This window comes from Typopeltis vanoorti, chromosome 2 (assembly GCF_054136105.1).
Source record: "Typopeltis vanoorti isolate ZY-2024b chromosome 2, IOZ_Tvanoo_1.0, whole genome shotgun sequence".
In the NCBI taxonomy this organism is placed as follows: domain Eukaryota; kingdom Metazoa; phylum Arthropoda; class Arachnida; order Uropygi; family Thelyphonidae; genus Typopeltis; species Typopeltis vanoorti.
This window is the reverse complement of record NC_143550.1, coordinates 1,443,187-1,459,406: the sequence shown is the minus strand read 5'-3', so window position 1 is coordinate 1,459,406 and position 16,220 is coordinate 1,443,187. Positions and strand designations below refer to the sequence as shown.

The 16,220-nt window shown below is 37.5% G+C and overlaps 1 protein-coding gene across 1 annotated transcript in view; it reads left to right on the top strand.

Annotated features, from left to right (window-relative positions):
• The window catches only part of LOC150108776 (transient receptor potential cation channel subfamily M member 2-like), a 685,147-nt gene that overhangs the window by 212,495 nt on the left and 456,432 nt on the right, over nt 1–16,220 (top strand). The window lies entirely within an intron of this gene.

The following is a 16,220-nucleotide window of genomic DNA, read 5'->3' as shown; positions in this document are numbered from 1 at the left end:
TAAATAAACAAATTTTCTTTAGAAAGTTAGTTCTCATTAAATTAAAAAAAAAAAGAAGTATTTTGTCCACTCTGCAGCTACTCGCCAACTTGCAAAATCTGCTTGTAACGAAGTGAGTGGGTGAGCATATTTGTCAAGCCATGGTTACTACTATTGCCCATATTCTTGCACCTCAGTAAAAAATAGCCAGAACATTAAAGAAGAACACAAGAAATGTATCTACTGCCATTACTATGGTCAGTCAGGTGTTGCTGATCATGTCTTGGACTCTTTGCACAAATTCAAATGGAAAGAAATTACTATGCTTCACCACAGCAAATACAAAATAATAAATTTAGTTTAATCCTTTATCCCAGTGAGAGCGAACAAAGTTTGCGCCTGAAAATATCTTCAGGACTGAATATAGTGTTGTACTATCTTACCTGGGTAAGTAGTGCAACACCAGGGCAACTCTTAGCAAAGGTGGAGCAAGCTACCAACACTCCTATCCCAGTATCTCCCATAATGCAAAACACATCTCCTTGTGGATATGTATATTGTTATGCATTAAGGGATTGGACACTACCCAGACTAGTTTAGACCTTTATTGAGATCTCTTCAGTGGGAGCCAGGCCCAGAGTTGGAGATACCAGGCAGAAGCAGTAGCAAGGTCATCTTTACCTATAGGAGTTACCAAAAGGTTTACCACCTTTTTTTATTAAATTACTCTGGATTTAGAAGAAAGATGTTGAAAGTTTATTTTTCACTAGGTTAGACTATAATAAATTTAGTTTAATCCTTTATCCCAGTGAGAGCAAACAAAGTTTGCGCCTTGCTACTTGCATGACTGTTACTGCTTCTGCCTGGTATCTCCAACTGTGGGCCTGGCTCCCACTGAAGAGACCTCAATAAAGGTCGAAACTAGTCTGGGTAGTGGCCAATCCCTTAACGCATAACAGTATACATATCCACAAGGAGATGTGTTTTACATTATGGGAGATACTGGGATAGGAGTGTTGGTATCTTGCTCCACCTTTGCAAGATACCAACACTCCTATCCCAGTAGGAGTGTTGGTATCTTGCTCCACCTTTGCAAGGAGTGCCCTGGTGTTGTACCACCTTACCCCAGTCCTGAAGATACTTTCAGGCGCAAACTTTGTTTGCTCACGCTTGGATAAAGGATTGAACTAAATTTATTATACTCTAACCAAGTGAAAAATAAACTTTCAACAGGCTACTTAAGAAATCCCAATTTAAATTGGAGAGAACTTTTCTTTTATGTGGTACAAATTCTACAATACCAGGGTAACTGTAACACAACTGATGGTATGATATTGAATAAATTTTGGCGGGACATCTTATCTACCCATCAACATTAATAATAGGAATATACTCAACATACTCATCATGGGAAGCCCACTCAACCAGCAACTTGTCTATCATAATGAGCTTTGAAGTTATTTACACTACATGCACTTAGGCAATGCATTCCATTCACTAACTACTCTCCAGGTTAAAAATCTAATCCTTATACCTATCTTCACCACACCTTTATACAACTTCCAAGGATGGTCTCTTGTTCATCCCATCTTAACATCCACTCTTTTTATAATTTCTTCTATATCAATCTGATAAAAATCCCATAACTAACTTTAAAATCTCTATTATATCTTCTCTTTTCTTCCTATCCACAAATTTCTGTAATCCACAGTCTCTCAAATGCTCTTCATAACCAACACTCCAGAATCATGTTATCACTTTCATTATTCGTCTTTGGATCCTTTCTAGCATTGCCACATCACAGTGAAAACTAGGTGACCAAATCTGAGCACAGTAGTCCATATGTGGTCTGACCAATGCCTTATATAGAGGCACAACCATCTCCTTATCCCCACATTTTAATGTACTTTTTATCATAGCAGAAACAATACAACGTGCAGTCTTTGCAACAAATGTGATGTGCCCCCAGAATTTCAGTCCATTGTCTACATTACTCCAAGAGCCAAAATCTGATCTACTTTCATACAGTATTTGTATGAAAGTAGATCAGCAATCCCACTCATTTGTCCAAGCTAAAAGTCTATACAAATCTTCCTGTAGAGAATTAACATGATCACTACTTCTGGTAATTCTAGATAACTTTGCATCATCAGCAAACATTTGACGATCCCCAGTCAATCCACATGAAAATCAAGTAAGGGCCTAAGAAAAGAACCCTGAGGCATGCCACTTGTCACCTTCCTTTTCTGAGACACAACTCCATTATCACAACTTGCTGGTATGGTTCAGGGAGCCAATCTCTGATCCATCTAACCAAAATACTATCTATTTCTATCCTCTGCATTTTGAACACCAACTTGATGTGTGGTAATCTATCAAATGCTTTTGCAAAGTCCAAGAATATCACTGTATATGATTCTCTCTTATCCAACACATTTTTTACCTAATCATAAAACATAAGCAGGTCCTGCTAAAACAGGACTTGCTTTTCACAAACCCATGCTGACCATCATAGAGAATCTTATGTCAATAACCCTCCTGTATATTAATATTAAAGGGATAAAAATCCTATGTTGTTGTTGTTATATAGCCAGTAAGTGAAACTCAAGATCGAGAACTACGATCTATGAGTTTCAATGCCGAAAAACTATCGGCGAAGGCAATTCGAAGCAAAGCTGGAGCAAGCTCCCTCACTATTCTTGATATTCTCTCATAATGTAAAACACAGCTCCTAGGAGATGTAATACTGTCATTACATTATGACGAGAGGTCACTACCCAGACCGGTTTCAACCTTTTTTGAGGTCTCATCAGTGAGTAGGTAGACCTGGAAGATATCAAAGCTTCGTGAAAAGAACTTACATACCTTCACAATACAAATGCCATAAAGGTGTGCTTATATTTTGTAATTACAATGAAAAGCCAAACGGCTAGTTTTCTGGCACATTAATAGATATTAAAGGGATAAAAATCCTATGTTGTTATATAGCCAGTAAGTGAAACTCAAGATCGAGAACTACGATCTATGAGTTTCAATGCCGATAAACTATCGGCGAAGGCAATTTGAAGCAAAGGTGGAGCAAGATCCCTCACTATTCTTGATATTCTCTCATAATGTAAAACACAGCTCCTAGGAGATGTAATACTGTCATTACATTATGAGGAGAGGTCACTACCCAGACCAGTTTCAACCTTTTTTTTGAGGTCTCATCAGTGAGTAGGTAGACCTGGAAGATATCAAAGCTTCGTGAAAAGAACTTACATACCTTCACTATACGAATGCATAAAGGTGTGCTTATGTTCATATAGTGAAGGTATGTAAGTTCTTTTCACGAAGATTTGATATCTTCCAGGTCTACCTACTCACTGATGAGACCTCAAAAAAGGTTGAAGCCAGTCTGGGTAGTGACCTCTCCTCATAATGTAATGACAGCATTACATCTCCTAGGAGCTGTGTTTTACATTATGAGAGAATATCAAGAATAGTGAGGGAGCTTGCTCCACCCTTGCTTCGAATTGCCTTCGCTGATAGTTTTTCGGCATTGAAACTCATAGATCGTAGTTCTTGATCTTGAGTTTCACTTACTGGCTATATAACAACATAGGATTTTTATCCCTTTAATCTATTAAGTTGCCAGAAAACTAGCCGTTTGGCTTTTCATTGTAACCCTCCTGTATTTTATTTCTAACCAGTTTTTCCAATGCTTTGATCACAACTGCTGATATACAGAGCAGTCTATAATTGGAAACTTCTCTTCTGAAACCATACTTGTGGAGGGGTATTATTTTGCCTTCTTTCTTCTTAGGAACTTTCCCCACTGCGAGACTTTCATTAAATAACCAGAACAAGGGCATCACTAATTCTTTTCACATTCTTTAAAAATGCATGGTGAAATATCATCTATTACCACAGCCTTATTAATATCTAACCTAAGCAGCACTTGATACATCTCTGATTCTTTCACCTTTAATTCTCCTAATTCTTGCCTATATATATATATATATATATATATATATTATTTTCTTTTATTCTTGAATCAAGGCAATCACCGTGTCTATTAAAAAATACACTAGTTCCACAGTAGCAGGGAATGCAGTTAACACCTGTTAAGGAGAGAAGTTTCTAGCAGTCCATCATTGATTTGGCTTAGGAAGATAGATATTCTGTTAAGAGGTTTGTATACTGTTCTGATTCTGTGTCGTTTTAGGATGGAGTCCAGTTTACTTGTGGTACGTTTGATGTTAAGTAAAGATACTGTGTGTGTGTGTGTGTATACAGTGTTTTACCTTGGGTTTATTATACGTTAAAGATACCAAGAAATTGTAAATTGGGTTTTAATCCTTTTCCCAAGGAAGCAAAACAGTGTTTTACACATGAATATTCACATCTGAGCTACTTGTATATAGAGGCTAATGACTTCATATCACTTGCCTTAGTATGTATCCCCTAATGCAAAGCATACCTGCATTCAGATGTGTATAATGCTATACATAATGAAAGGGAACTATCCAGACTGGTTTTGATCTTTATTGAGGTCTCATCAGTGGGAGCCAGACCTGGGAGAGATGCCAAGGTTGAAGTAATGCAGAAGTCATATATACTGCATATACAAGTAGCCAAAAGGTGCTTGACTTTATTTAATAATCTTTGGATATCTTTGAATAAAAATCTTTGGATGAGAGAAAGATGTAGAAAGTTTTTTTCCTCTGGGTTTATTATACTGTAAAAGATACCAAGAAATTATATACTTGGTTTTAATCCTTTTCCCAAGGAAGCTAATATATACAAGTAGCTCAGATGTGAATATATTTCCCATTCAAAACATTGTTTTGCTTCCTTGGGAAAAGGATTAAAACTGAGTATATAATTTCTTGGTATCTTTAATGTGTGTGTGTGTGTGTGTGTGTAGTCTGTTTTTGGAAATAGATGTTTGTTCTTCTTTTTAAGGAGTTTGAGAAGATTTTTTTTGTTGTATCCATTTTTGTTGGAATGATGTCAGCAGAGCCTGTTGTTCTAGGTGCAATACTGCTCCTGTGGATGAAACTTGCTCTACCCTGCAGGCTGATGTTTTGAAAATTCCAAGTTTCTAGATAGGATGTGGGTTGAAGTGACATGTATGCATCTGCCTGTGTGTGGACTTATGGTAAACTGAATTCATGAGCAGTCCATCTGCTTGCCATGTAACTGATGTATCCAAGAAGGCTAGAGCCATTTCTTTTTCTTCTTCCAGTGAAACTATGAATGTTAGAGAGCCTGTGCATCATTCAGCCAAATTGTAAAGACGTGGTCTTATGTACCTCAACTAAATTCTGGACTTGAGGGGAAAATATTAAGTGTAAAAGATAAAAATGATTGTACATATACATTAGCAATGGGGATTCATTAGTTCACCTTCAAGTTATTTAAACAGCTGGTTTTTCCAGGTAAAATACCTAGATTTAAGATAGTGATTAAAGAGTTCACAAATGTCAGGGGGATTAATTTTTTAAAGGAGAACTAGTGTATTGTAAAAGCAGACAACACATCAAAGCTTACTAAATGATCATTCTCTAATTGAAGGTTCCAAACAGCAGTTTGAAAGTTTGTGAGATGTCTTGTCAACAATTTATGGTATCCATGTTGGGGGAAAAATGGGGCTCCAGGTTTGTGGATCTTAGTTGGCTCATGTAGTCTTGGTGTATGCAGGTAAATTTTTTTTTAAGTTTTGACACAGTTTCAGTTGGCCAACTTTGTAATGTTTTTCAGCAGGTTTAACATTTTATTTATTATAGAAAACATGGATATTAAAGATCAATATTATTTCAGAGTGAAATGTTTTCAGAAATCATGAAAGTTTCGTAAATTTGACCAGAGAGCTTACAAGAATACAATCCTCAGCATTGGAGTGGTCTTTGCTTGCACTACTTAACATGCCCCGCTTCCCAAGCATCCATATATTCGTCTTTTATTAGTTTATTTGATAAAGGTTTCACTGGCTTGAGAGCTATTTTGAACTGGTTATAGAGAACCAAATTCCTGCTTTAAAAAAATAGCCTGCTTTAAATTTATTGCACCAAACACACCTCCTTCATTGGCATTATCTTTTCACCATACACAGCAACCAGCTCATGATGAATATCACTTGGTGAGGTCCCTTTTGCTTGCAAAAAATGAATAACTTCACAGACGTGTTTCAGACCACATTAACGCAGTAGCCACCATCTTGCAACTGTAATTAGCTCTGAGGAAACAGTAGCACCACACTGCAATGGCAGTCTTTTTGAACGCTATTCACAGGTCTATATGTCCATTGTGTTTTATCTTATTCCTTTTCACCATTATTAAGAAAAAAGATGTGTTACTCTACTTTTTGGAACCCGTTACTTTTCAAAACCCCTCATACTAGTGTATTAATTCCTGAAGATGCCAACTTTGGAAGTAATAATTAAAATAATCTAATTATTATATACTTTACGTTGTCGATTTTCTGAAATAACATGATGCACGAGTCCTTTCTGGCCTTTATTTATACATGTCATGCTACTGTTATTACCAATATTTATTTTGTGTTGCTTTCAGAATGCCTTTTCTTCTTCCAGTTTTCTTGTTTAATCCCTTCCTCCTTCCATTTGACAACTATCTCATTCAGCCTTTTTGGATTTCAGAATACATTCACACATTGATGCTGTTAAATATCTCATCAGTGCCTATGCATCATTTATCTCCTTATTCGCTTAACTCTGCATTCCATGCTATAGCTCTAGGTTATTCTGAGCATTTCATAATCGAGGCTTTGTAGTTCCACATATATCCTCTGTAGTTCCTCACAGGTCTTCATGTTGGTGGCCCAACCCAGCTGATTACTTCATGATCATTCTTGCCAACTTAGGAGGGAAATAAGATACCACATTCACAATCACATCCATTGTTGAACTGATCAGATCTACTATAAATTAACGATGCTAAGAAATTATATACCTGGTATAATCCTTTATCCAAGTGTAAGCAAAGAAAGTTTGTGCATGGAGTATCTTCATGACTGGGCTACTTGTATATAGAGACTAATGACTTCACATCAGGTGCCTTAGTATCCCATAATGTGAAGTCATTAGTCTCTATATTAGTCTGGCTCCCACTACCCAGACCAATTCAACCTTTATTTGAGATCTCATCAGTGGGAGCCAGACCTAGAAGAGATACTAAGGTCGAAGTAATGCAGGTCCTTCCCATAATGCATAGCATTATATATATATATGTCCAAAAGAGGGGGAGGCATGCTTTGCATTATGGGATACTAAAGGAGTTCATGTGAAGTCATTAGCCTCTGTATAAAAGTAGCCCAGTTTTGAAGATACTTAATTATAATTACTTGACACCTCCAGGGAGTCCATAGACTCATGGAAGGAGGGCACCTACTCTATAATTCTGTCTCCACCACAACTCAATCCACCAAGTACAATGAACCACAACTATGCTAATGGCATCTATCACCCACAACTACTACTATTTTCACAGACAAATCCCAAACATCTATGCTGACGACCGGATTCGATCCCGCAGTCTTTTGACTGGAGAGCAGATATGCTAACCACTCGGCCAACCAGGCCGGCACACTTCACACTCAAACTTTTGTTTACGCTTGGATACAGAATTAAACCAGGATTATAATTTCTTGGCAGCCTTAATTTATAGTCTATTATTATTATTATGTGACACCTCCTAGGAGTCCAAGGACTCATTGTGGGAAAGCACAGTACTGTACTATGCTAAATACATCTCACCCTCTCCACTACTACTTAATTCTCCAACTACGACAATCAATGCCATCTACCAGGTTTAACCAAGTGAAAAACATTTCAACATCTATCTCTGATCCAGAGTATTTTAATAGTAAGTTGATACACCTTTTCAGTGATTGAATATGGGAAATATATGATTTCCTATATACATGATTATGGAAATATTTGTATTTAGAAAGAAGCTTTCTAGGAAATACCTTTGGCTAGGTGGTGTAGACCACCCGCATTAGGTAATATTGACCAGGAATAGAGAAAATTCTGTCTGTTTTTAAATGGTTCCATCTTAGCTCAATGTGGTCTTATGTTCAATTGTAGAGATGACTGGAGAGCAATCCCAGGCAGAGAAGGTCAACTCAAGACAGTTAACTCAGATAAGGATAACCATCTGGGTATCAGTCATCTTTGCGCTTTAGTTTTAATTGATCGTTTGGTTGTTCAGCTGCATGAGACTGGTGAAAATAAAGAAAAAAACAATAGTCTTTGGCTGTTATGATGATATAAAAGAGCTCAGGTCTTTTTCTCTATCTCTCATACTGTTTATCTTCTCTTTCTCTTTATACTATCAGGCTCTGGCTCTCTTGCATCCCTCTACTAACTACTCAAGGCCTCTAATGAACACCCCTTTACTTTTCCATCTCAATAAAGGTCGAAACCAATCTCAATAGTTGCCCTTCCCATAATGCATAGCATTATACATATCGGAAAGGGGTGTGCTTTGCATTATGGAATACTAAGACAATTGATGTGAAGTCGTTAGCCCCTATATACAAGTAGCCTGGTCATGAAGATACTTCACACACAAACTTTGTTTGCTTACACTTGGATAAAGAATTAAACCAAGAATATAATTTCTTGACATCTTTAATTTATAGTTTAACTAAGTCAAAAAAACTTTCAAGATCAGATCTACTCTTGATCCAAGTATGCCTTCCTTTACATGTGTGCCTAATATAGCTATCTCTCAAGAACGCAAGAAATTCGGGAGAAAATGGTGGACAGAATGCTGTTCTCTGAACAAGTCAGTGTTTTAATGCAGGGAAACTAGAATTATCAGGGTAGATGGCAGCAGGGGTTGTTTCTTGTGAGAATAAATGCTTGGGAGAATGGGGAATACATCAGGTAATGCTGAATCCAGTGGAGTCTGAAGGAGATAATGATAGGTATAGGAACAGTAATGATGCCTTGATTCTTTATACTAATGCCAGAAGTATAGAATAAAAGAGATGAATTGGTGGCATTGATAGTATCAGCCTGCCCAAAGATTATTGGTATCTCTGAGATGTGATTGACGGAAGATGATATACTGACAGGAATAGAAGTAGCAGGGTGCAGCATTTATCGATGGAGTACTGCTTATGATAAGTGATGACTTGTGTCCTTTCTTTTAGTGATGCACGGTGATCAGCATTCATTTTAGAAATTATGGACTTTACAAACATGCTATAAATAACTATTTTAATTTCCCGACGTTTAGACCTTCATATTAAGGTCATCATCTGGAATATATACAACTATACAAGGACAAGCTAAGTTGCATTTTACACAGTAAGCTAAAGAAACAATGATCACCAGTTATTCTACTGGCATGGCCTCTAGTGAAAAAAAAAATACAGATAAAATTACAAATTAATTAATTATTTAGAAACTACATCAAAGCTAAATTCTATTTAAGATAACATGAACACTTTACAGTTCTATGTAAAGTGTTCAGGGCATGATCAGAAAGACCAGCTTCACCATAGTTATTATATTTAATGTGTTGTTTATGTTCCTTTTGCCTAATAGGAATTGTGCATCCTGTTTCCCCTATGTATGGTAGATTACAGGCGCAATAAATATGGTATACTCTAGGGTGGGTCAGTGGAGGGAGTGGGTCTTTGAATGAGTTGAGTAAGCTTTTTAATTTTGAAGGAAGTTTAAAGGTGGCTTTAAAGTTGTATTTCTGTAGTATTTGTTTATTTTATCTGATGTCCCTTTAATGTAAGGAATGGGTATAGTTTTATTGTAGTCTGGTTTATCTTTGTTTATTATTGAGGTCCTGTAGAGAATTTTGCTAATAGTGTTTTGCAAGAGGTGAAGGATAATAGTATCATTGGGAAAGTGGTTAGTGCATTGCCCATATAGCATAATATTAAATTAAAAATGCCAAGAAATTATATTCTTGTTTAATACTTGATTCAAGTATAAGTGAACAAATTTCTGCATTATGTTTCTTCACGACTGGACTACGTGTTTGTAGAAGGTAATGACTTTGCATTAATCGACTTAGTATCCTATATTGCAAAGCATATATACTTTAGAGTGTGTATAATGCTATACATTATAGGAAGGGCTACTACCAAGACCAGTTCGGTCTTTATTGAGGTCTCATCAGTGTAAACCGGACCTGGAAGGACATTACTATGCATTAATTTCCATAATGCATAGTATTATTATACATATTCAGAAGGATGTATACTTTGCATAATGGGATACCAAGGCTATATGATACTAAATGTGAAGTTATTAGCCTCTATATACAATTAGCCTGGTTGTGAAGAAATTTCACATGTAAACTATGTTCGCTTACACTTGGGTAAAGGCTTAAACAAGAATATAATTTCTTGGCATTTTTAATTTAATTATTATTATTATTATTATTATTATTATTATTATGAGTATCTCCATGGAGTCAGTAGACTCATTGCTGGAGACCCAAACTATCAAAACAATATCTATCATACCTCTTCTTGAATTCATTTACAGACGAAGAACTTACAACTGAGTCTGGCAATGCATTCCACTCATTCACCACCCTCAAAGCAAAAAATCTAGTTCTGACACCCTTGTTGACCACACTTTTCCTTAATTTCCAGGGATGACCTCTTATTCTTCCATCACTATCGCACATCTGAAATATTTCCCCTGCATCAATCTTATTATTATAATTTCGGGCGACTCCAGGAGTCCTTAGACTCATCGAGGGAGGCCCTAAACATCATGTCCACACAACTATGCGATTACATTCTCACAGTATCTATCATACCTTGCCTTGAACCTCTTCACCGTCATAGCACCCACAACAGACTCTGGCAGCTTATTCCACTCATTTACCACTCTAAAAGTAAAGAACCCAGCTCTAACACCCGTGCTAACCACACTCTTGCCCAGCTTCCATAGGTGTCCCCTAGTTCTCCCACCACCAGTCCTGATCTCAAAAATATTGTCTGAATTAATCCTACAGAATCCTTTTAGCAATTTGAATGTCTCAATCATATCTTCCCTTTTTCCGCCTATCAACTAGTTTCTGCAACCCACAAATCTTGAACCTGTTCTCATATGGTTCATTCCATAGACCTGCTATCATCTTAGTCACTCGCCTCTGGATCCTCTCCACCTCCTCCCCATCAAGAAGGAACCGAGGTGACCAAATCTGGGCAGAGTAGTCAAGATGAGGTCCTATCAAGGCTCGGTACAGAGGTACAATAATTTGCTTGTCTCTGCTCGTCAAGGTATTTTTCAACAACCAAGTGAGTTGATGAACTGATTTAGCTACTTTCGCAATGTGCCCCCTAAACTTCATCTCCCTATCCACCAACACTCCCAAGTTCCTGGCCTCATCAATCTCTTGGAGTACAGTTCCACCAATGTGGTATACTGCTGCTAATCTTTTCACCCCAAAATGCATAACCTTACATTTTGTCACATTAAATTGACATCCATTCTCCTTAGCCTAGAACTCCAATCTATGTAAGTCATCCTGCAAGACTTTGACATCTTCTGCATTCACTATTGCCCTACCCAACTTTGCATCATCAGCGAACAAATGAATTGTTCCACTTAGATCCTTCCCTATATCGTTGATGAACAGATTAAACAGCAGTGGTCCAAGAACAGAACCCTGCGGCACACCACTAGTCACAGGCCGTCTTTTGGACTCTACTCCTGAATAAACTACTCTTTGATATCTCTCCATCAACCAACCACCTATCCATCTCACCAACCCTATATCCATTCCCATATGTTGTAGTTTACGGATTAGTATTCCATGTGGTATCCTGTCAAACGCCTTTGCCAGGTCCAGCAGTATCACTGTAAATCCATTTCCCTTATCCAGTTCAGCCGTCACTTTGTTATAAAACTTGAGCAAGTTACTGAGGCATGATCTACCCTTCACAAAGCCATGTTGTCCCCCTGTAGAGTATCTCATTTTCATCAATCCATTCCTGTATTTTTCCCTTGACTACTTTCTCCAAGACCTTGACAAAGACTCCTGATATGCTGATCGGTCGATAATTTGCAACCGCAGTCTTGTATCCTCCTTTATGCAGTGAAACTATTTTCCCCTCTTTCCACACCTTCGGGACTAAACCAGACCTGAGACTCAGATTAAACAACATGGTCAAGGGCACTGATAATTCCTTAGCCGCTTCATGCAAGACCCGTGCCGGTATACCATCCAATCCCACAGATGTGTTCACATTAAGGTTCTGTAATAGACTAGTCACCTCCACTTCATTCATCACTATTCACATATAAACTAATGGTTCCTTAATTTTTTCAATGTCACCACCTGGATGATATGCTTTTGCAAAGTGCACGCTCAGTAACTCCACTATATCGACTGATTCAGTGACCTCCTTACCATCGTCATTCCTTAAAATCATTTTGCCGTGTACAGTTTTTTTCTTGCTTGCAGCATATTGAAAGAACTGTTTGGGATTCTCTTTTGCTTGCATAGCTAGTTTCCTTTCATAATCCGCTTTTGCTTTTTTTTACCACACTTGTTACATTTCTGGCCTGCACTTTATACCGTTCGTGTGCCTGCAGGTCACCCCTTTCTTTTTTTTTTTTGCAGCTCAAGCTTAATGGTGTTATTCATCCATTTAACCCCTACTTGTTTTACTATTCAGACCCTAGGTATACAATCAGCCATAATAACCTCCTGTAAATGCTCCTTGAGCACTTCTCATGCTCTATCGACTTCCAGCCCTTGCAGTTGTTATAAAAACCTTTTAGTAATTTAAATGTTTCTATCATATCCCCTCTTCTCTGCCTATCAACCAACTTCTGCAATCCACAATCTCTCTATCAATCAATGTAGGGAGCATTTTTACATCACTCACCAACTTAGTAATAGGCACAGATGGGATATTGGCGAGGATGTTAAAAGAGTGTTCAAGTGTACTAGCTATTCCTTTCACAAGGCTACATAACTGATCCTCAGACCAGGAAGATTCCATAGCAGTGGAAAGAATGAATGATAATCACTCTCCTCTTAACCCTCTCCACAACTTCCTCATCTCCAAGGATTCCAGGTGACCAGACTTGAGCACAGTAATCCAAATGTGGAAGTATCAGTGCCTTATAAAGGGGAATAATAACCTCTTTAACTCTGGATGTTAGTGTGTTCTTCAATAACCAAGTAATCCTATGTGCAATCTTGGAAACCTTAGCAATGTGCCCTCTGATCTCCATATCCCTATCCACACACCCCCAGTCCCTAGCCTTATCAATTTCTTGGAGTACCGTTCCATCAATGTGGTACACAGCGGTAATCTTTTAATCCCAAAATGCGTAACTTTACAGTTTTACACATTGAACTGACATCCATTATCTTTTGCCCATTTTTGCAGATTATTTATATTGTCCTGCAAACTCTCAACATCAGCTTGATTTTTTATTGTGCAACCCAACTTTGGATCATCAGCAAGCAACTGAATATCTCCCTTCAAGTCATTTCCTATATCATTTATGTACAAATTAAACAATAATGGTCCAAGCATAGAGCCCTGAGGCACACCATTGGTCACCTGCCTCATCCTAGACTCTGCTCCTCCATACACTACTTTCTGGCATCTCTCCATTCCATTAGCCGTTATCTTATCCATATCACCAGTTTAGTATCCATCTCCATTTGCTCTAATTTGTGCAACAGTATTTCATGGGGTATCCTGTCAAAAGCCTTATCAAAATCCAGAAATATCACTGTGTAGCCATTTCCCTTGTCCAACTCAGATGTCATTCTATTATAAAAAGTTAATAAATAGCTAAGGCAGGATCGACCTTTAACAAAACCATGTTGGCTCCTGTAAAGTATCATATTCTGATCCATCCAGTCTTGAATTCTCTCCTTAACCAACTTTTCTAATATTTTTACCACCACATCCGAGATGGTGATTGGTCTGTAATTAACTACTGCAGTCCTAGAGCCACCTTTATGCAAAGGAACCACTTTGCCTTCCCTTCCACTCCCTATGGAGACCATACCAGAGTTCAAACTTAAGTTAAATAACCAAGTAAGAGGTGTTGACAATTCCTTTGTACATTCACGCAACACCTGAGCTGATATTCCATCTAAACCTACAGCAGTATTTGCATTTAAATTCTGCAATATACTTAAGTACCTCTGATTTATTAACTTCAATTCTCACATTAGTTATTGCTACAGGTACATAGATATCCTCACTTGGGTGATAGTCTTTTGAAAAGTGATCACTGTAACGGATTCAGATGTAACAGTAACTCTACTATTACATCTGAATTGATCACCTCAGTACCATCAGCACCCACTAAGGTTATCCTTCCAAAGTCATTCTTCCTTTTACTTCCCACATAGAAGAACTCTTTGGGATTGCCCTTGATCTCTTTGGCTAAGGTTTTCTCATAATCTGATTTAGCTTTTCTTACTATGCTGGTAACCTTCCTAGCTTGAGTGCACTGATTGTTTTTCTCCTTGTAAATTCTCCATAACATTTTCTTTTTTTGTAGATCAAGCCTGATGCTACTACTCATCCATCTAACGCCTACCTTGTTTGTCTTCCTGTACATGGGGATACACTCTGATATATTGCCTCCCTCAGATACCCTCAGATATATACCTTCTCTTAAGAAGGTATATATGGAACTACAGATTAGGTAATTATAACAAGCTTTGGAGTGAGCTTACAGCTGTTCCATGGCAGAACACATGGCAGGGGAAGATGTTAGCAGTGAATGGGATAACATCTTTCCCCTGCAATGTGTTCTGCCACGGAACGGCTGTAAGCTCACTCTGCAGCTTGTTATAATTACCTAATCTGTAGTTCCATATATACCTTCTTAAGAGAGAATTACAAAATCCATAAATTTTGTAACCTCTCAATTCAGTACCACATGATTGCTCTGACCAATTGGAGGTAACAAGGACACCTTACTTATGTATATGTCCTCTGAATGTATGACCAGATCTAACACTCTCACATCACGAGTCCCTTCAGTTATGCGCTGTTTCAAGTAATTATCTCTTAGAAGGTGTATGAATTCCTTTTCCTTCTTGCCATGTGATATTTCCTCCTTCCAATTGATATCACCATAATTAAAATAACCAATAATAATCACTAATAATCACTCTCCTTGTTAGACTATCTCTTTTTCCCAATCCACATTCCTATATTAAAATTATCCATTAGTATCATCTTGTACGTTCACAAATCGAACTCCCTCTGCCTGCCTTATTATTCAGCCATCTTATTATTCAGTATCATTGCTCTCCTTCTCAGCTCACTACTGTTTTATATGGGCAACACACTAACCACTTTGCCAGTGACACTATTATCCTTAACTCCTCCTCAACTTCTTCATATTCCTTTCCACATTCTTTGTCTCACTATTCAAGTTATTTGTGCCCACCACTACCACTAATTCTAATGCCCATTCCTTCCTTCTATGCAAAGCATCTAATATTCATTTTGTTGTACCACCTGTAAAACTTGTCTTGTCTTTATTTTTTATCACACCTTTAATGATTGAGTCACCATATAAAGCAATCCTATCATCCTTAGATACTTGCTTCTTCTGATTAACTTCCATATCATTTACATCAGTTATGATCTTTAAGTGCTCAATTTCTTCCTCCATACATTTAATTCATTTTCATTAACTCTTGCTTTTTTTACATCACTGCTATTATTAACATTACAAGCACTTCCATCCATGTTCTGATTATTTCTGGTAACACGTTCTCATTTTTGGAACTCGTAGCTTTTCATCACACTTCTCTCATACTATAATACGATCCTTTTTATCATTCAATATGCCAGCTGAGTGGTTAACGTATCCGCTCTTCTGCCAAGAGGCTGTGGGTTCAAATCCTGCCAAGGGCATGGATGTTTGTGTTTGTCCTACTAACCAATTACCATATGTAGTTTAATGTGTTTATGCGCATACATAAAACAATTGTTGCATCTTACCCGCTGCTAAAAGTCCAGGAAAAAACTCTATCTCCAAGTTTGAGACCTTCTGTGCTGCTGGCATATGCTTCTTTGCTGTCGCTGCCACCATTTTTGTAACGTTAACTAACACTTTGTCGTTTAATCAAGATAACAACCAAAGCGAACACTTTTAAAACCATAATACCATAGTACAATGATTATATCCAGTCTGGCTATCACACAAAAGCACTATTATACAAATCTGCATAATATAATTTAGGAAAAAAAAAAC